The sequence below is a fragment of the Tenrec ecaudatus genome, chromosome 4, assembly GCF_050624435.1.
Source record: "Tenrec ecaudatus isolate mTenEca1 chromosome 4, mTenEca1.hap1, whole genome shotgun sequence".
In the NCBI taxonomy this organism is placed as follows: Eukaryota; Metazoa; Chordata; class Mammalia; order Afrosoricida; family Tenrecidae; genus Tenrec; species Tenrec ecaudatus.
In genome coordinates this window covers 205,067,055-205,093,977 of record NC_134533.1, presented here as the reverse complement: position 1 = coordinate 205,093,977, position 26,923 = coordinate 205,067,055, and the positions used below count along the sequence as shown (strand labels likewise).

General features: G+C 54.1%; 1 protein-coding gene across 1 annotated transcript in view; it reads left to right on the top strand.

Annotated features, from left to right (window-relative positions):
- Positions 1-26,923, top strand: part of STIMATE (STIM activating enhancer) — a 44,516-nt gene that overhangs the window by 1,230 nt on the left and 16,363 nt on the right. The gene's annotated exons all lie outside the window — the stretch shown is intronic.

Sequence of the window (26,923 nt, the reverse complement as noted above, 5' to 3'; positions counted from 1 at the left end):
AGGCCTCCCTGAAAAACCTCGGCTCTTGGACACAACTTTCTTGTAGTTGCGTGGCCTTGGTAAGTCCGACAAGTGCCTTGGCTGTGTGTATTTGTCACTTTTTTTCTCCTTTTCTTTTTGTCCTGACTTGCCTCGCTTTTTTCTCTGCTACACAAATACCCACTTGTCCCCACAGTTATGGTTTGTGGCGACTCAGCCACAATCAGTAGCAGGCTGGGCACGTTGAGTATGTACGTGAGTTTGTGCGTGAGTGCGTGTGTTCACACTCTTGAGTGCATCTTTCCTGCCTCCCACCTGTGTGTGTGTGTGTATATGTGCGCGCGCGCGCATGCGCGCATGTGTTTCAGACACTGTGAGGGGATCTTTCTTCTCTGCCTCCCACCTCTCACCTGCAGCTGGCCCTCGGTCCTCTCTGAAGGACCTGCAGGCTTCAGTCTCTGTTTTGTTCCCTGTCCTGACATCTCCTCTTCTGACTCTGGCTGTTTTTCTGGGTTTGACTGATGCTGGTGGCCCGGCTTATTACCCAGGGTTTGACACTTGGGGTGAGGCGAGGGAGATGGGATTACAGAGGGTAAGAGTTGCTCTCAGCTGAGAAGTGTGCTGGGTTGAGTGAATGTCTGGTGTGATCTGGCTGGCCTAAGGGTCCTCGGCTATGTGGCCTCTTCATTGCCACCATGTGAGGCTGTACAAATCCCCCAGGATCTGTGTTTTCTGCAAAGACCTCGCTCAAAAGTGACTCTTGCTCAGGGCCAGAGTCGGCTCGCTGTGGGAGCAGCTGAAGGAAATGGGCAGTGGGGCTGAGAATGACATGCGTGAGGCAGGAGTTTGGGAAAAGAGAGCCGCGCCTAACCAGCCTCATCCCCCATGGAGACCATAAAACAACAGGCTTGGCAGAACCCGCTGGGCCGGGGGACTCTGGGATCAGGGGAGGGCAATTTCTGCTGCCTGGAACCTGGTTTCAGTCAGGCTGGGGTGGGGGTGTGTGGGGTGTGTGTGTGTGTGTGTGTGTGTGTGTGTGTGTGTGTTTGTTTAAAAACCAACTCTTGAGCCCACTGACATCTCCCTGAAAGTCTTTTTTCCTTCAATCTGTGAGAAAGGTCTTTCTCCCCAGTTCATTGTCCATGATAGGTGTGTCACCGCTGTCTTTTCCACAGGCAGAGGTTATGTTTCCCAACCACCCAGCCGAGGTCAGCACTGAGTTTCAACATCTCTAGAGAGCGGAAGATTGCCCGTCCTCCCAACAAGAAGGCAGAGTCCCATCATAGCTAATGCAAAACGTTTCAAGACGTGAGAGGCCCAGTTTGTAGAAACGCCAGGGCCTGGGAGGGGGCTGTGCCTTCAGTCTGGACTTGCACAAGCAGCCATGTTCCAGGGGACGTGGAACCAATAATGCCACAACCCTACAAAGTGAGCACAAACAAAGCCACATTCCTCTTGTGACACTGTGGTTTTTACGAGAGTCTACCCTCGTCAGAGCAGCAAGGACTCTGGAAACGGCATCGTTAATCGAACACAGGCAGAACATTTGAGAACTGAAAAGTAACTTAAAGAGAGTAACTGCCTGATCCCAGCTCCTGAGCGACTCTGTGCTTGGTACCGCGGGCGTCTTCCCTACAGGTGAGCATCTCAGGGAAGACCGCTCCGCTCATCCAAGCATGGTCATAGACTTCCTGCCTCAATCTGTGGAGTTGACAAGCGGCCTGGGTCCAAGCAAGTGACAGTTTTGTGCCCTTTCCAAGGGCATCGCTCCATGACGTCCATGGCTTCCAGCGGAACAAACTCAGGCAGGGGTGTGAGTGTGTGTGAGTGTGAGGGTGGTGTGCTGAGACGCCACCTGAAGCCCCCGGATGTCGGAGGGTGAAGAAGCACCCTCAGTAGGTGGCTGTGTCACGATTGGCCTGCCAAGCGTGTCCCTTATTTTGGTGTGTGACCCTTGGTCGTGACCCCAGGAGGTCACTCCAACCAGGATGGCAGAGCAAACTGTCCTCACTCAGGCCTGCCCCCCAGCTGTCAGCCAGAGGTCATTGTGGCCAGGGTGCTGCCGTTGGCAGGTGTTTACTCTCTGGCCATGTGTGTGCTGGGCAGTCGGGGCTCCGGGTTGGAGAGCTGAGAAAATGGCAGGTCTGTAACAAGCACGTGTGTGAGCACACACAGATGAATCCGCCTGCAGTTCTCGTGTTACAGATATGGGGACGGAGCCAGCGGGGCAAAGTGGCTGTGTTCTATGAAAACACTGCTGGTATTGAAAGGTGATAGCTTGTTGTTGTTGTTGTTGTTTTGGGTTTTGTTGTTGTTTCTGTGAGGCCCCAAGTAAAACCACAAATGAGTCCGCCCAGCTTGAAACTCCCTCACCCGGTCAGCTGCTGCCCCCCCCCCCCCATCCCCCGAGAGTGCTGCCCAGAAGACCCCTCCCTGTCCCACCCCAGATTTGATCTTGAAAACATCGCATATAAAATGATGGAAAGTCATAGAATGAACACCCACCCACTTTGGATCTGGATCAGGGGTGGGGGTGTCTGGCCTCGGGTTGTAGACAACCCAAAAGATCACCACCAGCAGCTCACCTCGCCCGCCTCATCAAAGATCAGCATTGCAGCCCGCACACCGGGGGTGGGACTGGGGGGTGGGGGTGAATTAGATGTGTGACCCCGGATGATGTTATCAATGTCCAAGCAGGCCTGGGCAGGAAAAAGGCCCCCACCCTCACTGAGCCTCAGTGACTGCACAGGTTGGGTGGCATGTCCTGTCCCTCACTGCACTCTTGGGTGGTGGCCAGCTCCACACTGTCCGCGTGAACACAGAGGGTCTCCTGCCACCTGCAGCCCGATCCCATGGAGTGTCCTCTCAGGTCTCATCTGTGCTCACATGGCCCCCGATGCCCCAAGACTTCCTGAGATCCTATCCAGGGTCACACATTCCACTGAGTGTGGTTTCCAGGTGACCCTTGAGCAGAGTGTGTCTGAACTGCCCAGACCCACTTGTGTGTGAATCCCCCTCCCCCTTTCTCCGGACCCCTGGTTTGTAGTAGGTTACACACTGGGCTGCTTAGCCGGCAGTTCGAGCCCACCAGCCGCTCCTTGGGAGAAAGCTGTGGTTTTGTGCTCCCGTGAAGAGTTAGAGCAGGGCCAGCTCTGTTCTGTCCTAATTGACCCCACGGCGGTTTTTTGTTTTCAAACAGGAGGGCCATTGGAACGAAAGCAGAGGGGCAAGAAGGATGGGTACCGTGTAGGAACATTTTTGGAGAAATGAAAAAGCAAAAAGGAATTGCATTGTGTTTCAGGAAAGTTGTACTGAGAGTGCCCACTTCCTCTGCCAACCCCTCCACTTCTTCCTCCTCTGGCACTGAGACAGCGAGACCCCTCCTCCTCCTTAGCCTTCTCCCAGAAGACAGCTCAGCGTAGACGGGGCTCTTGGAGAAGATGCCCTCTCTGTCGCTGACGGTCTGGTCAGCGCACAGAGCGTCAGAACTCTGAGGCAATGGCCAGTCTGCGTCATAGGAAAAGCGTCCGTCAGCAGCTCCCAGGTCAGTCTGGGATTAGTGAGTGCACAGAGACACACTGGCCTGCTGTGTGTGGTAAAGGCTGATGCCCAGTCGAGGGCAGTGGCTGGCCGTCGTCTGTCAGCACTGTGTGCTCAGTGACTGTGCAGGGCGTCCTCCCGGCCCTGACGTGCATCCCCGTGGTGCAGGAACACTGTATTCACGGGAGATGTCGAGCGTTCAGCTATGGCCTAGGGGGCTGGTCCCAGCTCCGGGCTCCGAGTACCGAGGGAAGGTTGTTGGTTGGTTGTGAGGTGCCATGGAGTCAGCACCGACCCGGGCAACTGCGTGCTGCAGGGGAGCGTGCCTGGTCTTGCGCCTGCTTTAACCCTCGCTGCGTAGGAGCCCGTTGCAGCAGCCGGCACCATCGCAGCGAGGGTCTCGCTCCTTCTCCCTGGCTCTTCACCTTACTGAGCACCGCGGGGCCTGTCCTTGGTAACACGCCCAAAGTACCTGAGACCAAGTCTCGCCTTGCTTCCTGCTAAGGAGCCCTTTGCCTACTTCTCCCAGGGCGCGCGTGTTTCTTCTCCTGGCGGTACGAGATGCAGTCAGTGTTCTTCACCAGTAGTGGTCTCTTCCTCGCCGCCCAGACTTGGGATTCACGAGACCACTGCAGACACCACGCTGGGGTCAGGCGCACCGTCGTCCTTAGAGGGATGTCTTTCCTGGAGTGTTTGGCAGCATCTGGGCGCTCCGTGGGCACCGACCTGCTGGTGCAAGTAACACGAAATCCTGGGCAACTTCAGTCTTTGCTCTGTGCCCAGCTGCAAGGGTTAGTTGTTTTGTAACCGACAGACATCATCCTGGGGGCTGGAAGTCGTCTTTCAGCAAGCAAGGTGTGTCACCTGCAGACTGAGTCCCCATCCCGCCGGGTGCTGCTCTCTTCTCTGCGCAGTCCCGCACCCTGGGGAAAGAGTGCAGCGCTGAGGTGCACCTGTCCAGATTCTGACCATACAGGGTTCCCATTCTGTGCAAACGACTGCTTTTTAAGTTAAAAAGCCCATTAAATGCTCTGTATTTCTGTTCCTTGCAGTATTTATGTTTTGTTATGGTCCAACCAAATGCCTTTTCATAGTCAATAAAATACAAGTAAACATCTCTCTGGTATTCTCTGTGTCCAGTCAGCAGTGACATCCCTGGTTCCACGCCCTCTTCCGGATCCGGCTTGGGTGTCTGTCCATTCCTGCCAGTGAACGGCTGCTAACCACTGTTGGGTGTCTTCAGCAAAGTTCAACTTGCACGAGCTATCTGTGATACTGTTTGGTGACTTCCCCTTGTGTTGGGTCACTTTGCTTTGGAGTAGGCACAGAGATGCATCTCTTCCAGCCGCTTGGCCAGGCAGCTGTCTTCCAAAATTCTTCCCGGCTGCTGCTTCAGCTTGCCGAGCCGTCTCAGCTGGTGTTCCATCAGTTAATTCCTGGGGCCTTGTTTTGCACCAGTGGCTTCAGGGAAGCCCAGGCGTCTTTTCTCAGGACGTTGGCGGTGGATCCTATGTTGCCCCTGAGGTGGCTGAACCTGGACTCATCCTTGGGGACCATGCCGCTGCTCTTCCCATCCGCGCTCCGCTCCTCCTGAGTCGCTGCGCGGTGGGTTGCAGCTCGAGGACGGGGTTGTTGCTTCTGTTCTTTCAGCTTTAGAAACCCCGCGCGCGCTGTTCCTCTTTTGGTGTCCAGCTCCACATCTTTGCGTGTGCCGTGTGTGACCTGCCTCTGTAGCTCAGGCTGCCCCTGGGGTGTTCCGATCAACTCTCTACGTCGTGTCTCCTCCGTGCCTTCGGCTGCTCCCTGGACAGGAGCACGTTCCAGAGTGTGCTCACTTATATCTTCCTTCCTGTCTTAGTGACCTTCTGCTGTCCTGGACGATGTCATCCCACTGCTGGCCCGGTTCTCCACCCGGAGTGTTCCGCGGGCCACGTAGTTTCTTGAGGTGGCCTCTGCGTCCAGGTGGGACGCACCCCAGGTCGCACCTTGACTCGTGTTGGAATCGTCTCCACGAGCCCCCGTGGCCGTTCCTTGACACCCCCCCCCGGCTTCGTTCTGACGGGCTCCCCGAGCTTTCCTGTTGTCTCGTCACCCCGTTGCACGGTATGGGGTGATGCCTGTGTCTAGTCCTTTTGTCACTTCCACGCGTCAAGTTTCCATTGACGTTGTAAAGGGGTTGCTTCCAATGACTAGGTCATCTGTCTTACAAAATTCTGTTAAGTGATCTCTGGGGTCACATCTGTCACCAGGACCATGTGTGCCACTACCGATGCTTCTTTCTCTCCAACCTCTGCTGTCCAGGCGCCAGCGATGACCAGTGCATCTGGTGGAGGTCCCCACGACTTCAACGCTCCTGTTTCTTCATCTTTGACAGCGGTGGTTGAAACTCGGCCTTGAGGATGAGTCCTATGAATGGTGTAAGCTGTAGGTGTGTGGATCGTGTCCATGCCCCTCTGTCTGCCCCCCCGTGGCACAGGGAGCCGTGGGACTGTGCCATTCCTAGCAGCCACGGCCAGTCTGCCCACTGCACCCAGGGGTGCCCCACACACTAGTGTTCACACAGCTCCTTCATTCCTGACAACTTCCGGTTTTCCTTGGTTCACACTGTGGCCCTCCCACGTTCCGATGCTCTGTAAGTGACTGCCACTGTGCTTGGTCCCTGTGAAGTCAGATCAGCCAGCAGGTGAAGAGCCCAGCGTCTGCGCTCCCCCACGCCCCCAAGGTCGCCTGTATTCTGAGCGGAGCCCCTCTCCCGGCACTGTTTGTCAGACAGTGGCCCCTCGTGTGCTTTAGGAGTAGACCATTATGTTCTCCTTCCTGGGCCGCCCCAGTCTGGACGCCCCCGAAACTCCGCCCACCATGCGTGCTTGGGTATCGACGTGCTTGTGGCAGGACAAGCAGCAGGTGAGCCCCGCAGCACACGACTGACCGACAGATGTGCGACTGCTTGTCCTGCGATGCAGGTCTGTGTGTGACGACCCATCGTCTCTCCCTGCGATACTGATCATGTTCGCCCTGCTGTGCAGCAGTCACCGTCGCCCGCTCCTCAGCGCCCAGTGCCGTGGGCAGTGCCCTACACAAAGACTCCGCTCCCCACCTCCCCTACAGGAACCACCAGTCCGCTCCATGTCAGCAAGGCCCCACAGTGCTGAGCGTGGCTTGTATCTCACTCGACCGGAGCCACGCTGACCCCAAGGAGCCAGTTGAGCACCCCGCTTTCTCAAGTTGTCGGGGTGTCTCCTGGGCAGTGTGAATGGTTTCTCCGAACTCGTGTTTCCCGTGAAACGGGTCTGGTTGGGGGATCCATGCAGAGGCTCCTTCCCCTTGCTGTGGTGGGCATACCCGTAGTGGTGTCAGAGGCTGCAGGCTGGCCCACTGCTGAGAATAGGTCCATCCTTGTCTGGGGCCTGTGGGCTATGCATTGGACAGCCAACCGCAAGGTCAGCCCTTCAAAGCCACCAGCCGCTCCTTGGGAGAGAGACATGGTCGGGGTCTTGGGAGCACACGGGAGCAGTCCTGCCCTGCTTTGCAGGGCCTTGGAGCCAGAATCGTGTGATGGCAGTGAGTGAGTGGAGATCTCGCTGCATAGAGGTCTGCTTCCCTCCCTTTGCAACCAACCACTGTCTGGTGGCGCTCTAAGAGCCCTGGTTCCCCAGCACCTGTGCCTGTCAGCGGAAGGGAGCACCTGTGTCAGCCCACAGTGCACAGCCAATGCACTATTTGGATTTTCAAACCTGGGGAGGGGGCGACCTTGCCTCGGAAAACACAGCCTGTCTTGGTGGGGCGGGGTGCTCCCAAAAGGGACACCCCATGAGCTCATGCTGATGGGGAGGGACTGTGTCCTGGGGTCAGCAGGGGGGACAGGTCAGTCTGGGAGGCTGGCTCAGGTGGCAGACAAACAGGAAACTCAGGGCAGGAGACCAGCAGCCAGCGAGGCAGTGCACTTGGGTCCTGGGGAGCCCGCTGGCCCCAGTGTGGCCTTGCTGCTGAGCTCCCCTTGGAGGGGGTGGTGGGCTGCTGGGAGGCACATCGGGGTGACTGGCCTCTGCTCTGCCCATCACCGCTCAGGATGTTTCAGTGGCTTTACCACGCTGCCTCTGTGGATCTCCTGGGATCCGAGGGCAGAGACTGCCTGTGAACTTTGTGTGCAGGAGGAGAAAGGTGGTCCCTGACCTCTTCCCATCCTTCTGAGAGGAGATGGCAGTGGGCGAGAGGACTTGCTTCATGCCTGCAAGGCACTGGGCATTCCCCTGCTCTGCCTGCTCTTTGAGAAGTGGGTGCCAATGTGACCTCTTGATGGATCAGAAAATTGAGTCCCAGAGAGGTAAAGTAACCTGCCGGGGGTCACTCAGCTAGGGCATGGCACCCAGACTCTGAGACCCCTACTGCTGACACGTGCACCTTTCCTGACTGCCCACTGTCACAGAGGGGAGCTTCCTCAGAGGGTCTTCCATAAGTGGGTGACAGGACCTTTCTGCCACATAGCGGCTCAAAAGAGCCAGACTCACTGCCCTGACTGACTCACGGTGAGCCTGGGGGCCTGGGTGAACTGGCCCCGGGGTTCTGGACAGTCACCCTCATAAGAATAGAAAGCCTGACCTTCCCCCTGGGAGCTGCTGACGGCTTCGATCTGTTGACGTCAGTCTATAGCCTGTGGCGGAACCCCCCCCCCCCAACACACACACACATACTAGGCTCCTTCAGAGCTGCTGTGGGTTCAGACCGCTGTGCTGGGGTTAGCAACCCCCACTCAGCCTCGCGCCCCTCAGGGCCTATGACAGCAGAGGGCCTGCCTTGCTGCCTGGCCCTGTGATCCTGGAGCCTCTGTCACTGCTCAGTCAGGGTGTGGTCATGGGGCCCAGGGCCAGGCTGGGTGGGCACTGGGGACAAGACAGGCAGAGGCCCACTGTGAGCAAGTCCCCAGGCCTCAGTGGGCACGGCTTTCTGGGGACACCCATCGGAGAAGTGTAGCTCTCAGCACTTAACAGCACATGTGCTGTGAGCAGAAGGCGGCGGGAGGCGTGCTTGAGCCATCTGACATCCCCCACACTTCCACCACATGCCTGCCCTCATTTCAAGGGGCCTTCTGGGCCACTGACAGGGCCCAGTGGAGCCGCTGGGGTGAGGCTGAGGGGGGCAAAGCTGGGAGGCCCAGAGGCCTGGCTCCCCTGGAGATGGGTAGGAGCTGTGGGGTGAGGGAAGGTGGGACAGTGGAGGAAGCAGGGAGAGGCGGCTCCTCCAGCCTGTGCCTGAGGCTGGCACTCTTACACTGTCTCAGTGTTTTGTTCACAACGTGGTTGGAGGCCCTCCCTGTGACCTGTCTGCCCCTCTCAAAGGGCTCACCCTAGTCAGACCAGGGTGCAGCTGCCTTAGCCAGTTCCCTGCTTCAGCTAGCAAGGCTCACTTCCTGCGAGACCTCCCTGAGGAGAAGCTACATGGACCTACCTGGATGCAGCTCTGGGTGCTGGAGAAGCTGCCAGGAGACCCCTGCCAGCGCTGCAATGCTTACATGCTCACTGACTCGGTGTTCCTCCTGCAGTCAGCGTCATTGCTTGTGTTTTGTGAGATGGAGGACTTTATGGATTGGTGTCAGACATATGGGTTAATGTTGAACTTGTGGACTTGGTCAAGACCTACCAGGCCTCCTACACCCTCCTCATCACCTATTTTGGATCACTTGTTGTTCCCTTGTCCCTGGGTTTAACACCACTTCCTTTCCCCCCACGTCCCTCTCTCCCATGCCCCCCCAACCCATCGTTCCTGTTGTTTTCTCCTCCAGATTGTTTATCCCACCTATCTTATCTAGATAGACCTGCAGAGACAATAATGTACACAAAACAAGACAGCAAAACAAAGCAACAAAAGAAAACAAAACAAGAACAAAAAAAGAAAGCCTGTAAATAGTTCAAGGTCTGTTTGTTGACCTTTCAGAATATTTTCGGTCAAGTCTGATGGGTGCCACACCCTGGCCCCAAAGTCTATTTTTGGTACACCCTCGGGACTTCCCACACTGTGTCTCCAGTGTTGTCTCCTGTAGTGCTATGGGTCAGTGAGGGATATCATGTCTCATAATTGGGCCTGCCATATGGTCCTCTCTGTGTATTGGCTGTTCTGAGTGGGAATATCGTCCTCAAGGCTTGGTGAGCCAGGATGTGCTCTGCTCTCTCTTCCTCCCCCTTCATTTGCTCCCATGTGCTCTGATCACACACGTCCCACTCCCAGAGCTGCAGCTTCAGTGCTGTCCTCTGAAGTAAATTCTCCTGTGGGGAGAGGTGGCTGTCCACATAGTTGGGATTGCGGCCAGTCCCTGAGACCGCTCTACTGGTTCCCTGCTTCGTATGAGACTCTAGCTGTTTGCAGGAGTAGAAAGCCCCGTCTTTCTCCCAAGGAGTGGATGGTGGTTTTGAACTGCTGAAGGTGCTCAGATCCGAGGCAGGTGCAGATCTCCAGGGAAACTGCAGCAAGCAGGCAGCATGGTCTTCCTTGCTGTGGACCGGGCCCGGGGGCCACTGTGTGCAGTGGACAGTGTTCTCTGTGCAGCTATTTTCTGGTGAGAGCCTGGTCTCCCAAGAACAGTCCCGGGGGGCAGTGTGGGCCTGCCTGCGGCTGGATTTGTCTTGTGAGCGTGTGAGGCAGGGTTAGGGGCGAGGTGATCGGTCTCGTGTATTTGCTGGGGGTGTTGCTAGCTCAGGCAATCTGTTCCTTCCCCCACTGACTGGGGCTGCCTGCGGTGCTTTTCCAGGGGCCCTTGGGAGCCCAGGACGAGGCAGGGACAGTGTCCTCCTGGACAGCCTGGCCACCCACCTTGACCAAGTGCTTCCTGTTCTTCCAGCATGAGGGCCACCGAGGTCCCCACCTCCCCTGCCTACCAGACCCACCCCAGTACCCTCCTCCCTCCTTCTAGAATGCTTTCCTGGGCCCTCTCTCTTCCTAGAGCCTGCCTCATTGCTCTTGGGGGTCACTGGGCAGCACCTGTGTCTGCTGTCTTGCATGGGTGTGTGTGTCAACCTTCGGAGGGCTGCAGGCAGCAGGTCGTTCCCTAGTGGGACGTTGGCCATGGGGAGACCAGGCGGGGCGGTGGGAGGGAGGCAGGCTGGGTGCTTTTCCTTCTCTTTAGCTTCTAAATACATGTGTTTAGCACAAGCATTTGGTGTTCCGTGTGTGTTCCAAGGACATGAGTGCCTTTATATAACCGTAGTACCCTTGTCAAGATTCAGGAAGTAGAGTGTTCATAGGGGGGACCGGTCCCCAGTCAGTTTCCATCAGTTGCCTGCATCCATAGCTGCAGGTCTCAGCCCAGGGCCACACTGGTATCCCATTGCCTCATCTCTTCTCCTCGGCCCTCTCCCCACCCGTCCTCGGGTCTTCCTGGGCACTGCGGGTTTGAAGGGAGGGCACAGGTGGGGGGCTGCAGTCCACTGGGTCTTCCCGTGATAACGCAGGGTAGGTGATTGGGGAGGGGGCTGCAGCCTCTTTGTCCCCACATTTCTCTGCCATGTGACATTCGTGCCAGCGTTGGGGCTGGGGGTCCTTGTAATGTCTTGAGGCTCTCTACCGTGAAGTCACAGCTTCCCTTTTGATCAAGTTGTGGGGAGAGATGGTGGGGACTGTCAGAGACAGGGCCTATTTCCAGTCTTTCTTGGAAAGCTGCCTCTTGTGTGAGGATGGAGCCGTAAGTAGAGTCCGGCACTTCGGCCAGTCCTGAGTCGTTGCAGTCCCAGAGTGTTCCTGTGCCAGGCCCTTTGAGCCTTCCCATGGAGATGTTGTTCCCCTGGCTGCCCCTTGAGGTCCACGGGCACCCAAGGACGAGGAAGCCGCATCAACTGCAACTCCAGGTTGCATTCCTGCGCTGGGGCTCAGCCGCACCGTGCCACACTGCCTGTCTGCGGTCTAGCGTGTGACACAGGGACTCTGCTGCTGGACACTCCGAGCCCCTGCTGTCCTGGGAGTAGCCCTGGAGCACTGCCAGGCTCCCACCGTCAGCCCTCTTTCCAGCCCCCACCCACAGCTGCAGACTCAGGGCGTGACAAAGGGGGGCAGGGACAAGCCAGAGGCGTCCCATCTGGAGACTTTCGTGGGGGTCGTTTTAACAGTCGAGTGCACACGGTGGGAGAGGCGTTTGCCCTGAAGGGAGAACCAGAGCTGACCCTTCCCTTCTGCTACAGCAGCTGGAGGAGGGACCAACATGGTTCAGGCACCTGCCTTCAGATACCGGGCAGTCGGCAGGGCAGGCTGGTGAGCCCAGAGGGCCAGCCCTGTGGTCCTCCTGCAGCTTCTGCGTGGACGCAGTGTCAGCTCTCCGAGTCGTGAGGAAGAACCCAGATCCAGCCTAGTGGGCTTGCCTCGCTTGGGGTGGGGACAGAGACCAGAGCAGCTGGAGGGCAGAGTGTGGAGAAAGGAGAGGTTCAGAGGGACAGCTCTAGGCGTCTGCCCAGGGAGCCTTCCTGAGGCCAGCGCTGGACACTCACCTGGGTGTGCCCACAGAGGCGGGCGAAAGGATGGCTCCTGGAAAGGGAAGATGAACTGACTCCAGGACTGGAATGCGTCTGAGCTTTCTCATCCAGGGAGACACCTGGTTGGACACTGGGTCATGTGGGCAGTCGACGTGCTGAAGGAGTCCTGCCCTAACCACAGGGCTGATCTAACCTAGAGAAGAGGTACAGGCTTACAAAGAAGGCTCGGAACTATATGCAAGAGGCAGCGGACAAAGCTGCGGAAAGGAGGAGACCATAACCCTTGTGGATGAAGTGTTTGAGCGCGGGACAGACAAGGGTTTCTCAAAGCTTGACCCACTAAGTCCTTTTAATAAGTAGAACTTCAGCTAAATTAAGGAGTTCTTCTGAACATAATGTTAAGGTAATAAACAAGCAAGGCACAGGCCAGGAGAAAATATTTGTTATGTAACATATCTGACAAAGTACCCGTGTGCAGAATATGTGGAGTTCAGATGACCCAATTTAAAAATGAACAATGGAATATGGATCTGACTCTTCATGGCTTGAAGAAGACACACTGATAGTCAATAAGCCCATGAATAGCCCGAGTCACAGCCAGTCGTCAATGACATGCAAATTGAAGACTGATGGGAGCTGCCACCCAAGAATGGCTGCAGTTAGGGATGACACCCCGCGTGTTTAAGGGGACAGGGAGCGCCTGGAGTTCTCTGGCTCATTGTCGGTGGGGATGTAAAACAGTACCTCCACCTAGGAAAACTTCTGACCAAGTCACACACTCACTCTACATATTGACCCGTCACGCAGAAGAAAAGCACAGTCATAGAAGGGCTGACTGACTTTTCATAGCACATGTTTTCATGATCGCCACAGACTGGAAGGAACCCCAAGGCCCATGACACAACGTAGGTAAACAGATTGTGGCTCTGTGTCTGGGTGACGGAGGACCCGACTGATACATGCAACACGATTGATTCGCTGAGGAACCCTGGGCCGCAGAAGCCATACTGTTAGGCAGGGTTCTCTAGAGAAATGAGACCAGGACACTTAGGGTGTTGTACTTATATTTATACATGTGGATAGGTTTATACAGCAAGAAGGAACATAACAGCTAGTTGGTCTACACAGCAGTACAAAGGGTTCTGTTTCACTCCATGGAATAGTTACTTTACTGGAAGTCCTTCAACTCGTGGACTGCCCAGTCCAAGGTCAAGGAAGCAGACAGCAGAGTCCTCCCTGGGTAAGACAGGGCATCTGCCCACAGGCAGCAGGGTGGGTCAGCAATAGTAGCTCCGGAGCTTTGTGAAGCAGGCCCAAATGGGATCTCAGACTCAAGCAATGCAAGGTGGTGAAGCAAGTCTCAAAGGACCCTCAAGCCCTAGCGACAGGATGCATGACCTAGCTTGGCCCGACCCAACCCACCGGTGGTGTAGCTCACAGGCTGAGACAGAACTAGCTACAGCAGCAGCTCAAATGCTCCAGCACGCTCCAATCACCAGTGAACAAGAGAGAAGGGGGCAGGCCTTGCAGAGCCATTTATCTCTTTTCCCTCCAATCAAACTGCGACCTGATTAATCCCATATGTTCTATTGGCCAGGTTGACACAATAAACCTAACTATCATGCACATATGTAAAAGGCAGTACTGTGTGACTCGTGTAAAAGAAATAACGAACCTACGGTGACAGTTTTTTCACCAGACCCAGGGTCAAGGTGGTGGCAGTGGTCCTGGTCGGAACAACCACAGAGGGCGCCAGAGAACTTTTTGAAACAAAGAAAGTTCTAGATGTTGGCTATAGTGAGATGGCACCAGTGTCCACATTTCCCAAAGCTCACTGAACTATGTGCTTGACGTGGATCACTTTTTGGTGCCCAAGTGATGCCTTGCAGTGGACTTAAAATAAGGGCAGCAGGCCTTGACATGATCAAGCGGCTCTACAAGGGGAACTCATCTGTGGAGACAGACACCACTGTCCTGAAGGAAGGGCACAAAGTCCAAACACCTCACGATGCAACCATCCTGGTTAGCACCCAGGGAGAGAACCACGGAGGTAAAGAAGTCCACGTGACCAGACCCACGAGTTACAGAGATGGTGGAACCAGGAGCACACGCCTTCAAAGGTGCTGGGATATGTACGCAGGATCGTAGTCAGTAACGCCGGAAACAACAATGAGCCTGCTGTGGCGTCTATGGCAGAAAATACCGTCTGAGAAATGCACTCGATGGGCTTCACAGATGTGCCTGCAGAAGGGGAGACCAGGGAGCAGCTCAAGTTGTGTACATGGAGACAAAGGCTGAGAGTGATCATCATCATTAACAGCAGCGCCTGTTGACTGACAGGGACTGTCAAGGACTCACATGCTCTTGGATTTGCAGAGAGGAAAGGGCAGAAGACATCACAGCTGATGAACATGTTCTAAATTTTATGAAAAATATAAACCCAGTGATCCAAGAGGCTTAATGATTCCTAAACAGGAGAGAGACAGGAAAATTACACTAAGGCACATCATAGTCAAATTATCGAAAATCAATAATAATAATAAAGAGAAAGCTGCGAATACAACCAGAGGTAAAAAAGGCATCTGTGTAATGGAGGCATAAGAAGGAAGGATTCAAACGAACAGACCTTTCATCAGAAAATGTTCGCGCCAGGAGACAATGGCGCCAACGTCTCTAAGGTGCTGAAAGGGGAAGAAGAAGGGGGTGAGAGCATGCCTGTCTACCTGGGAGTCCCCAGAAACCAAACCAGACTCATTGCCACCGAGTTGACGTCGACCCTCTAAATCAGCGTGATGCAGCCCCGGTGAGTAGAAAGCCCCATCTGTCTCCTTTGGAGCAGCTCGTGGTTTAGAACCCCTGACCTTTCAGATGGCAGCCCAAAATAGACGGGATGAAGGGCCCTTAACGAGGCCACTTGCTCTGATCTTTAGACCCTGCCATGCAGATAGGCTCCTGGGCGGCTCTGTGCATCTCACCTCTGATGGCATCCTCCAGGGCAAGCTACGTAAATTGGGGATAAACCAAGCTGCTTTTCTAACCTCAAAACAGCCGTGGCCACAGGCGCAGGTGCAGCAGCTGTGGTCTGGGCCCCGGGAGCCCACGTGGTGATGAAGCCCGTTTTCCCAACAACTCACCTGCTCAGAGACTGTCAGCTCTGGTCAAGATTGCTGCTGGTGCCTTCCTGTCAGTCCCGAGTCACGGCGGGCCCAACCGGTCCTGCGCCAGCTCACAGTTGTCCGTGTGTTGGAGCCCATTGCTGCAGCCACTATGTCCCTCTGTCTGTCCGTCTCGTTGGAGCTCTTCCTCCTTGTTCGCTGCCCCTCAGCTTTAGGGAGCAGGATGTTCTTCTCCAGGGACTGGTCTCCTGACACCTGTCCAAAGTATACGAGATTAGATCTCGCCCTCCCTGCCTCTAAGGAGCACGCTGGCCCTGCTTCCTCCAAGACAGAGTTGTTGATTCTTCTGGCGGTCTGTGGTATTTTCAATATTCGTCTATGGCTCCGCCATTCAAATGCACAGATTCTCCTGCAGGCTTCCTCACTCAGGGTCCAGTCTGCACGCACACGAGGTGGTGTCTCCCCACAGCAGTAAAGGACACAAGCTCCTTCTCACGGGCAGGGGCCACGTGCCCGAGGCCCAGCATGGCCGCTCCCGCCCAAGCCATCACCCCCTTCACGACGGCCGTGTTGGCTCGGGCTCTGTCCTGCCTCGCCACTGTCTTCTGTGGACAACGCTGTCCTCCCAGCTCAGGCTGTCCCTGTCGTCCGGGCGTGTTGAGATGTGGGTGCCACTTGGCTAGTTTGTGAGTCACTGCGGGTTCCAAGGTGACTGCTATCTGCGACATTCGTGGGGCACCCGGACAGAGCTGAGAGACTGAGGGCACAAAAGGGCATCAGAGAAGGAAGGGCCAGTCCAAGTCCCTCATTCTACAGATGGGAGCCTGACCCTCCAGGATGGGCAGGGCGCCCCCACCACTGAGGATGCGCAGCACACACGCCCACTTAGGCTCCACGGATTCCCCCATGGCTGGGGCAGGGTACAGCACTTAGGTGACCCTATAGGACTGCAAGGGCTTAGCTCTCTTAGCTCCCCTTCTCCTCTCCCCCGAGACCTGGACTCTCTGAGGGCCTCTCCAAACCCTGCCTGCCCAATTAGCAAGACACATACACTGCCCGTGAGAAGGAGCTTGTGTCCTTTACTGCTGTGGGGAGACACAGGAGGGTGGTTTATTTTCAATCCACCATAAAACACTCTGGTCACAAGGGTACAGATGGACCTGCCATGGGAGGTTTAGGTGAGAGGTTGACATAATTCTTACATATTTTTATAGTGGAGAAATAGACATAACACAACCCTGCCGGTCTAGCCGTTTTCAGTGGAGAATTCAGTAACGTTAATTGCATTTGCTTTGTACATGCATTTCCCAAAGCCTTCCCTCGTCTTAGCCCATCCCTCTCCGTACCCCTCAGCACTCCGTCCTCCCACCTCACCCCAGCCTCCAGGGAACCTTGACCTCTCTCCATCTGCTTGTGTGGAATACTTCAGTGTGTGTGTTCCTACGATGTCTGTCCTCTGTGCCAGACTGGCTTCACTCAGCATCATATCTGTAAGGTCCCCACACTGCTGTATCCTCTTAGAGGACCGCACTGTAGCCTGTGTTGAGTTGATAGATACCTTTAGAAGACAGCTGTGTGGAGGACAGAGACAGACAGCCATCTCACTGCGTCGAGCACAGTGTCACCGTGAGTGGAACGGTGCATGGAAAGCAGCGCTGACAGTGGCCCTGCCTCTGTTGTGAGGTTGGTGGTAGGGCAGGAGGAGTGAGTGGGGGCAGAGTGGGGGGACCCAGAGTCCCCCATGAGTAGCTTTCCTGTGGCTTGGCCCCTAGGGCGTTGCTGATAGGATCCTCTGTGTGACCAGGGAGAACCAGCGGTTTCTTGGTAGGAGTGAGGGAGACAGCCAGGGTCAGGGCCATGTGCCCTCCGCCTCACTTCAGGACAGCCGGTGCGCATTCCCCTTCCTGCTGCGGTGGTCCAGGCTTGTTCAGAAGGCCCCTCTTCAAAGGCAGCTTCCCTAGGAATCATTTTTGGCGCCCAGAATCCCACCATCTAAATCTCGGCCCCCCGAGTCCCTGTCCTATGGGACTAGGGCTGAGCCGCTTCCCAGTGATGCCATGAAGGTGAGGCTGCGGGCCTGGCAGGTCTAGTGGGGAATGGTCTCTGGCTTAGGGGCATAGTCCTGAGGAGATGGACCGGCACTGAAGTTGGGGAGGGAGGGGCAGGGGGAGATACCGTCAGTCAGGTCCGGGTGTCTAGTGGTATCACTCTAAGGCAGGCGGGCAGCACCACCTGCTCCTCCGAGGGGCAAGAGGGTCTGCACAAGCCCGCTGCCATCGGTCTGTCTCCAGCTCTTGGCACGCCATGCGCATGCCACATGGGCTCTCAGAAGTAGCACACCAGCCCGCCTTCCTCTGAGACACTGCGGGTGAACTCCGGACCCCTGGCCACCTGCCGGGCAAGTCACTGCATCACCCGGGGGGCTGCAGGCCGGAGGGGGGGCGGGTCTCACCTCACCGTGTTTCTTGGGCCAGATGACATATCATTTCTGGATTATCTAATTAACAATAACAGCACCAACAGCAAAAGAGTCTTATCAATCTTCATGAAAAATCTTGTTTTTCAAGACTTTACCAAGCAACAGAAATGAGAGCCGCGGAGATCATCTCCAATCAGATGCCCGTGAGCAGCCTGTGAGCTCTGACCGTCCAATGAACAGCACAGATAGAGAGGACGTTCTAGTGGCCATCCAGCCAAGGAAAGATACTCGGTGTCCTCAGTCAGCAGAGGGTTGCGTGAATCATGGCCAAAATGGTGAGCTTACGTTATGCTCCCCCTGGACAGTGAGGGCAAGACAACGCCCGCACGAAGATGACCAGTGCTGAAGAGGATTCGGAATGCCGGGCCCACCGTTCCTGGTAGGAATGCAAAATGCCAGTGTAGTGGATCCTCAGAAAGCTCAAACCGGCACTGCTGCCAAAGCCGCCCCAGTCATCAGCCCTCTGACACAGACCACTGCCCCCCAGAGCATCCAGAACTGCCCGCCTTGTGGGAACAGATACCCCCCGCCCCTTCCCCAGAACTACCAGATGACCGAGCAATCCACTGCGAAGTCTCAGGAGCTTTAGAAAGTTTAGAGAAAAATGGAACTGAACGACAGTGGATTGTCCCACAGGCTTTTTGAAGTCTTCAAACTTGTTTGAAAGTAGAGACTCCGACAGGCGTGTACACCCGTGTTCATCGCCGCAGTGTACACAGAGCCAAGAGTAGAAGTAAGTGCCCACCATGGGCATTCGGACAAGCACAGCCTGGTGCATTTACACTCCATGAGGACCACCCGGCCGGGAAGGGCAGTGAGGTGGGCTGAAGTCATCACAGGGCCACATAGTGCCCAGCCGCGCTTACTCAGGAGCGGCGAATGGACGAAGACTAGAGCAAACTGTGGTTATCAGCAGTTGGGGGGAGAGGGCGGGGCATTGCTTGTGGAACACAGTTCCATTTGCAGTGACGGGAACATCACATTGACTACTGAGGGCTAGGATTGCACATCTGATGAATGTCATTGTCAGTAAGTGGTTCCCTGTAGGAAGAGGAATGGGCACAGGTGGGTGGCGGGTGGGACGTGGAGAACATGTGCTCACTTCCTTCCGGTTCCTGCGTGGGAGGGGAGACGGTGGTGATGTGGAACCAGATTGACAGCAGGACATGATGAGTCAGGGAGGACCATGGAGGGGAGGGGGTCCGAAGGCAGGGAACCCCTCAAGCCCCAGCCCAGTGCTCCTTCCCTCGGTGTGGGCTCCTGTGGCCTTGCTTCCTCGTGTCTTGCAGCAGGGCCTGCAGCCAGCTTCCTGCTGCAGCCAAGAGCCAAGGGGAACTTCAGTTCTGGGCAGAGAGGCTTCGAGGCAGATCCTTTAACTTCTCTGAAATGAAGGCGAGGCGTCTCATGTCCTTTGGACACGTGATCAAGAAAGAGCAGTCCTGGTAAGGAAGTGGTGTTAACAAACCCAGGGACAAGGGAACAACATGGGACCCCAAATGGTAGAGAAGGGGAAGTGGCAGGCCTGGTGGGAAATGATCAAGGGTAAGGTTGCTTAGAGAAGAGGTATACTCTAGCCCAGGTGGCGATGAAGCATGGTAGTAGGGCAGGAGGAAGGTCAAGGGAGATGGAGGAAAGAGCTAGGAGTCAAAGGGCATTCATGGAGGTCTAGACAAAGACATGTACATGCAAATATATATAGGAGGATAGGGAAATAGATCTATGCGTCTATATTTATAGGTCAAGTATTAAGGTGGCGGAAGGACCTTGGGCCTCTACTCAAACACTCCCTCAATGCATGAATACCTTCTTTTATTAAATTGGAACTCTATGATGCTCACTCTCCCAACACAACGGCTGGAGCCAAAGTGGGTGAACAAGTAAATGTGGTGAAGAAAGCTGATGGTGCCCGGCTATCAAAAGAGATAGTGACTGGGGTCTTAAAGGCTTGAAGGTGAACAAGCGGCCATCTAGCTCAGAAGCAAATAAGCCCACATGGAAGAAGCACACCGGCCAGTGCGATCACGAGGTGCCCAAGGGACCAGGTATAAGGCATCATGCAAAAAAAAAAAAGATATAAGTGTGTGTATGTATGTGTATATGTATATATGTATGTGTATATATGTATATATATATATCATATTAAATGAAGGGGGAAGTGCAGAGTGGAGACCCAAGGCCCAAGTGTCGGCCAATGGAGATCCCCTCATAGAGGGGTTTAGGAGAGGAGATGGGTCAGTCAAGGTGCGAGGTAGTACCGATGAAGAACACAGCTTTCCCCCAGATCCTGGATGCTTCCTCTCCCCAACTACCATGATCCGAATTCTACCTTGCAGGGCTGGATAGGACAGAGGCTGTACACTGGTACATATGAGGGTTGGAGGTACAGGGAATCCAGGGTGGATGATACCTTTAGGACCAAGGGTGTGAGGGACGATGCTGGGAGAGTGGAGGGTGAGTGGGTTGGAAAGGGGGAACTGATTACAAGGATCCACATGTGACCTCTTCCCTGGGAGAGGGACAGCAGAGAAGGGGGGAAGGGAGACTCCAGATAGGGCAAGATATGACAAAATAACGATGTATAAATTACCAAGGGCATATGAGGGAGGGGGGAATGGGGAGGGAGGGGGGGAAAAAAAAGAGGACCTGATGCAAGGGGCTTAAGTGGAGAGCAAATGCCTTGAGAATGATTGGGGCAGGGAATGTATGGATGTGCTTTATACAATTGATGTATGTATATGTATGGATTGTGGTAAGAGTTGTTTGAGTCCCTAATAAAATGTAAAAGAAGAAAAGAGAAAAAAATGATTAGGGCAAAAAAGAAAGAAAGAGCAGTCCTTAGAGACGGCAGCCAAAGAAAGGGGGAGACCTTCCACGAGATGATGGACACGGTGGATGCAGCCACAGGCTTCAGTGTCACACTGGTGAGGGTGACACAGTACCAGGGGGTGCTTCCCCCGTAGTGACTGAGTCAGAACTGACTCGTGCACACGGTATCCTATGCCTGCTTTGCAGGTTGTCATGGAAATGAGAAGTCGTGGCCCACAGTCAATGTCATTCGTATCACGTGAATTCCAACTCAGTGACCCTATCAATCTCTCCAGAAACAGGCTGCCCATCTCTCTCCCACAGAGCAGTTGGTGGGTTCGAACCCCCGACCTTTGGTGGCTGGTAGAGCGGTGGTGAGGGCAGGGACCGTGGCCGCAGCTGCTGAGGGACTGCAGCCGCAGAGAAACTAAGTGACCGCACAGAATAAGGAAATGAACTGTCAGCTCCGCTGACTTGGCGCCTCTGTGAAAACGGGCTTAACCAGAGTTTGTGAGTCACGTGGCCCAGTGCAGTCGCAAGGGAGCCTGGGAAGTAGACGCTCTGAGAGGCTGCCTTGCTGTCCCAGAATATAAGGAAACTTGCCAGGACACTTCCTTTACGACTCTCATTACAAACCAGACATCAGTTGTATCTGACATATTCGTACATATATTCCATCATTCTTTTCTAGACATTTACTTTCCATTGAGTCCTTGGGATCAGCTCTTTTACCCCCCCACCCCAACTCTCGTGGCCCCTTGATAGATTGTAGATGCTTAGTTATTTCAAATCTCATACCGACCACCACCTCCCTTTCCCTCTGGTTTTTGTTCCTCCCCCTGGCTGGTGGGGTGTGGGTATGTGCCATTCCAGAGTTGGCGTTGTCCAACTAGCCACGGTCCACTGCACTGCCCTCCTCCGTGAAAGACACTGGTGCCCTTGGCCCACCCCCAGGGGCCTCGGGTGAAAGGTCTGGCTGGCCATCTGCCACCCAGAAGCCAGCCTTCCCTCTGTAGAGCACAAGGTGCTCCGACAGACACACTCAACACCCTGACTCACACTCACACAGACTCTCACTTGGACAGACACACACCGTTATCACGAGGCAGCGTCCATGTAGCTGCCGCTAGAAACCGCGTCTGCTGTCAGCCGCCACTGGAGGGCGTGGTGGGGGGTGTAGTGGGTTAGCTAGGGAATAGCCATTTACCTTTCTTTTTTTTTCTTTTAAATCATTTTATTGGGGGCTTGTACAATTCATCACAATCCATACATACATCCATGTGCCAAGCACATTTATACATTTGTTACCCTCATCATTCTCAAAACATTTGCTTTCCACTTGAGCCCCTGTTATCAGCTCCTCATTTTACCCTCCCTCCTCCTCCCCCCTGATAATTTATAAATCATTATTTTTCCATGTCTTACACTGACTGATGTCTCCCTTCACCCACTTTTCTGTTGTCCTTCCCCCAGGGAGGGGGTTATATGTAGATCTTTGTAAATGGTTCCCCCTTTCTATCCCATCCTCCCTCCATCCTCCCGGTATCACCACTCTCACCACTGCTCCTGTAGGGATCATCTGTCCTGGATTCCCTGTGTTTCCAGTTCCTATCTGTACCAGTGTACATCCTCTGGTCTAGCCAGATTTGTTAGGTAGAATTGGGATCATGATGGGGGTGGGGGAGGAAGCACTAAAGAACTAGAGGAAAGCTGTATGTTTTCATCGTTGCTACACTGCACCCTGACTGGCTCGTCTCCTCCCCTAGACCCTTCTGTAAGGGGGATGTCCAGTTGCCTACAGATGGGCTTTTTGAGTCCCCACTCCGAACTCCTCCTCATGCACAATAATATGATTTTTTGTTCTTTGATGTCTGATAACTGATCCCATCAACACTTCATGATCACACAGGCTGGTGTGCTTCTTCCATGGGGGCTTTGTTGCTTCTCAGCTAAATGGCCGCCTGTTTACCTTCAAGCCTTTAAGACCCCAGATGCTATATCTTTTTTTTTTTTTGGCCTTTTTTCTTTAAACATTTTATTAGAGACTCATACAACTCTTTTTTTATGTGTAAAAGAAAGAGCTTTATATATAAGAGCAATTGAATATTGAGGGAAAAAATCCCAGCTCAGTCCAGATCAAGTCCATAAATTTGATATCAGCCCCTATGTCTGATATCAATCTATAAATTCCTCTTCAGACTCACAAAACACATGCAATGACGCTGAATGCAGGAAGATCATAGGCTAGTGGGTGGAACGTCTTGTGCATGCAGCTTCTCAGCGCTGGCGTGGGTCTCCACAAGGCTCCTCTGGTTCCAGGGTTATCGCTGTCATCAGCATTGCCCCATGTGTCTTTTCAGTAGGGAGTCTCTCCGTGAGTGAGCAGAGAGAGAGTATCTCCTCTTCCAAGAAGAAAAATAGGAGTTCCCAGAATCTTCAGGAGAAGGACATGCCCACACTGAGGCCTTCTGATTGACAGACAGGCTAAACCCCACCCCTTTCACGTGCAAGTCCTCTCAAATGGACAACAGAAAATATAACTGCAAAACTAAAACCCACTACCATCGGTTCCATTATGACTTATAGCGAACCTATAGGACAGAGTCGAATTGCCTTTATGGATATCCAAGACTTTAAATCTTTATAGGAGTAGACAGACTTATCTCTCTCTTGCAGAGCACCAGGGGGATTCTAACCCATGACCTCATGATTATCAATTCAAAATGTAACCCATGCTGTCATCATGTTGCTGTTAGAGACTCATACAACTCTTATCACAATCCATACATACATCAATTGTATAAAGCACATCTGTACATTCATTGCTCTTATCATTCTCAAAGTATTTGCTCTCCACTTAAGCCCTTTGTATCAAGTCCTCTTTTTTCCCCTCCCTCCCCGCTCCCCCCTCCCTCATGAGCCCTTGATAATTTATAAATTATTATTTTGTCATATCTTGCCCTGTCTGGCATCTCCCTTCACCCCCCCAGACACTATATCTTTTGATAGCCGGTCACTATCAGCTTTCTTCACCACATTTGCTTATGCACCCATTTGTTTTCATTGATCCTATCAGGAGGGGAAGGTGAGCATCATGGAATGCCAGGTTAATAGAACAAAGTGTTCTTGCATTGAGGGAGTACTTGAGTGGAGGCCCATTGTCCATCTGCTACCTTAATAATAAACCTATAAATATATGCACATAGGTTTATTTCCCCATCATCATATATAAATATATTTACATGTGTACATACCTCTATAAATGCCCTTTGCCCCTTAGCTCTTTCCTCTTTTTACTTTCCTCTTGTCCCGCTATCATGCTCAGCCTTCATTTGGCTTTCAGTAATTCCTCTCAGTTACATTATTACACTTGATCAAGCCCTACCAGGCCTCTTACACCCTCCTCGTCACCTATTTTGGATCACTTGTTATTCCCTTGTCCCTGGGTTTGTTAACACCACTTCCTTTCTCCCACCTCCCCCTCTCCCATGTCCTCTGGGAACCATAGGTTCCATTGTTTTCTCCAGATTGCTTATCCCGCCTGTCTTATCTAGATAGACCTGCAGAGATAATAATATGCACAAAAACAAGACAGAGCAAAACAAAGCCACAAGAGAACATCAACAACAAAAAAACAATGACAAAAATAAGAAAAGTCTATAAATAGTTCAAGATCTGTTTGTTGACCTTTAGGTATTGTTTTCCAGTCAAGTCTGATGGGGTGCCACGCCCTGGCCCCAAAGTCTATTTTTGGTACTCCCTCGGGGCTTCCTTGCTCTGTCCCCTTGCTGCTCTGTTGCACACCTTAGTGTTTGCCTCAGTGTGGTGGGCCAGATCGGGCCCAGTTCCCACACTGTGTCTCCAGTGTTGCCCCCCATCGGGCTGTGCGTCAGTGAGGACGTCGAGTCTCATTATGAGGCCATGTTAAAAAAGGCAGTTGCAGACCAAGGGCGTGAGGGACGATGCTGGGAGAGTGGAGGGTGAGTGGGTTGGAAAGGGGGAACTGATTACAAGGAGCCACATGTGACCTCTTCCCTGGGAGAGGGACAGCAGAGAAGGGGGGAAGGGAGACCCCGAATAGGGCAAGATATGACAAAATAACGAGGTATAAATTACCAAGGGCATATGAGGGAGGGGGGAAAAGGGAGGGAGGGGGGGAAAAAAAAAGAGGACCTGATGCAAGGGGCTTAAGTGAAGAGCAAATGCCTTGAGAATGATTGGGACAGGGAATGTATGGGTGTGCTTTATACAATTGATGTATGTATATGTATGGATTGTGGTAAGAGTTGTTGGAGTCCCTAATAAAATGTAAAAGAAGAAAAAAAAAATAAAATAAAATCTTATACTAAAAAAAAAAAAAAAAAGGCAGTTGCTCCCAAGTCGTGGAAACCTTGACAAAATCGCAGCAGTAAAGGGGTGCGCCTGTCTGTCGGTGTGCCCACCTCCCTCAGGGAGGCCTCCAGCTGTGCTCCTTCTAAGGCTCTCAGTTTGAGGGGACGAGGGCAGGGCTGGCCACGAAGGACAGGCCAGCCTGCGACCCTCAGAGCCCGGCCCCAAGCCTGGCAGAGCTGGGGGTGCTCAGAGCAGCCTTCTTGGTCACATGGCGCAGTTCTCTGAGCCCCCACGGTGTGCTGTCTCTCGGGATTGGTGTCTGGAGTCCCAAGAGACGGTCCGCATAACCCCTGAGTGACGTGCGCAAGCCCAGGGCAGTGTCACTGCAAGGTGTGCCCTGCACGGGCTTGTCCCCAGTGGCGCAGGGGGCCTGCCACATGCCTGCACTTGTCCTGGATGGTCAACCTGGGCGTGTGTGACCAGGCACCCTGCAGCAAGGCCTCTTGCCGTTCTGTCGAGGGTGGGAGCACCTGGGTTTTTCCCTGGCCGCCGGCTCCCTTGGTGGGCCGGAGACTGGTCGGGAGGAGGACCGACTTACAGGGTCAGCAGGGTGAAGCTGGACTCGAGCACAGGTGCCGTGGTTTCAGTCTTCGTCTGCACCCTGTTTCCTGTTGTCGTTGCCCTGAGGGGGCCTGCCCCTGCCCTGGCCCAGCTGGGCCCAGGGTGCAGCCTCGCTGCAAGTGGGGCTGTTCATCATTAGTCCCGGTGGACGTCGGTTCATTGTTTGCCCCTGTACCCCCACACTCCCCTGTACCCAGACACCTCTGGCCCGGGCACTGCTGGGGGTTGCCCCTCACCAGTGTGACTGAAGCAGGACCAGCAGTGTCACCTGACAACTGTGATGACCTCAACCTGGAGACGCTCCTGTTCAACATTTCCCATTTCTGACAATAGTGGGGGCATTTCTGACTGGTTTGACAAATATGACTATATTGACAAATATGTCTGGCAGTAGCAAACCCGAGGGGTGAGTAAGAATGCCCGACTGGTGGGTGAAGCTGGCCGTGGTTCTCGGTGGGCTGGCAGTTATGTAAATGAGGCCTCCATGTAGTGATGCGACGGAGTCCTCCACCTTCACTCGATGCGGTGTGCACCCCACAGGGCACCCAGCCCTGCTGACAGTGAGGGTAGAATGAGTGAGCACAGGATACGTCACAATGTGATTGTCCTCTGGGATCACAGTGTAAGGGATACTACCGAAGGATCTCCTCTGCCCCAGACCACAGCAGGCCTCTCCTGTCCTCCTGAGGACTGGTTCTGGGTCACTGGGATGAGTCTGGCCCTGAGCAAAGGTTTTCTCAGAAGGGAAAGGTCTCTCCTGGGCTGAACTTCAGCTTCTCGGGCCACATTGCCATGGGGATCTGGGATGTGCCCTGGCAGTGAGGCCTCCTCACAGTGGGTCCGGTTTCTGCAGCGGGCTCGCTCGGTACCGCCATGTCCTGCAGCCGTGCTGTGCTGAGTGCACGTGGCCGGCCAATGGATGCCTCTCCTCCCCACCCAAGCCCCACAGCTGGGGTGCTGGTGTGAGGGGTAGAAGTACCGTATATACTCGAGTGTAAGCCGACCCAAATATCAGACGAGACGCCTAATTTTATCACAAAAACTGCATGAAAATGTGCTGGGAAACTCAGCTTATACACGAGTATGTGCGTTAGTTTGTGGTTGCAGCGTCTTGTTTGCTGTGACTCAGCCTGAGCTGAGGCTGTGAATCTCATACAACCTGTGCGTCCGACCTGCACTCACCAGGGTGCTGAATGAGTCCTCCACGCCTGCCAGCTGACTGTAGCGGGAGGTGCCGCTCTCTGCCCTGTAGCTGGAGGTACCTCTCCAGGTCTGTAGGCCCTGGCGGCAGCGCCCTCTCGCAGCCCCTGCAACCCAGGACTCCATCATCTGCACAGGGGACCGAGCCTTTGATGAAACAAGTCTCATCCCGTCTTTAGCTCTTATTAGAATTCCTTCCCCACGGGGTTCATGCCTAATATTTCAGCCCGAGGCCCTTGCCCGTTGGCCCCTGCTCAGGGCTGTCCTTGCCATCTGCTGGCTCTGCACCTCACGTCCTGCATGGCAGCCCCATCAGACAACATCGGGCACACGGTGCTGCTATGTGGTGTCCTGCTCAGGGCTGTCCTTGCCTGGACTGCATCTTCCCGCCCCTCTGT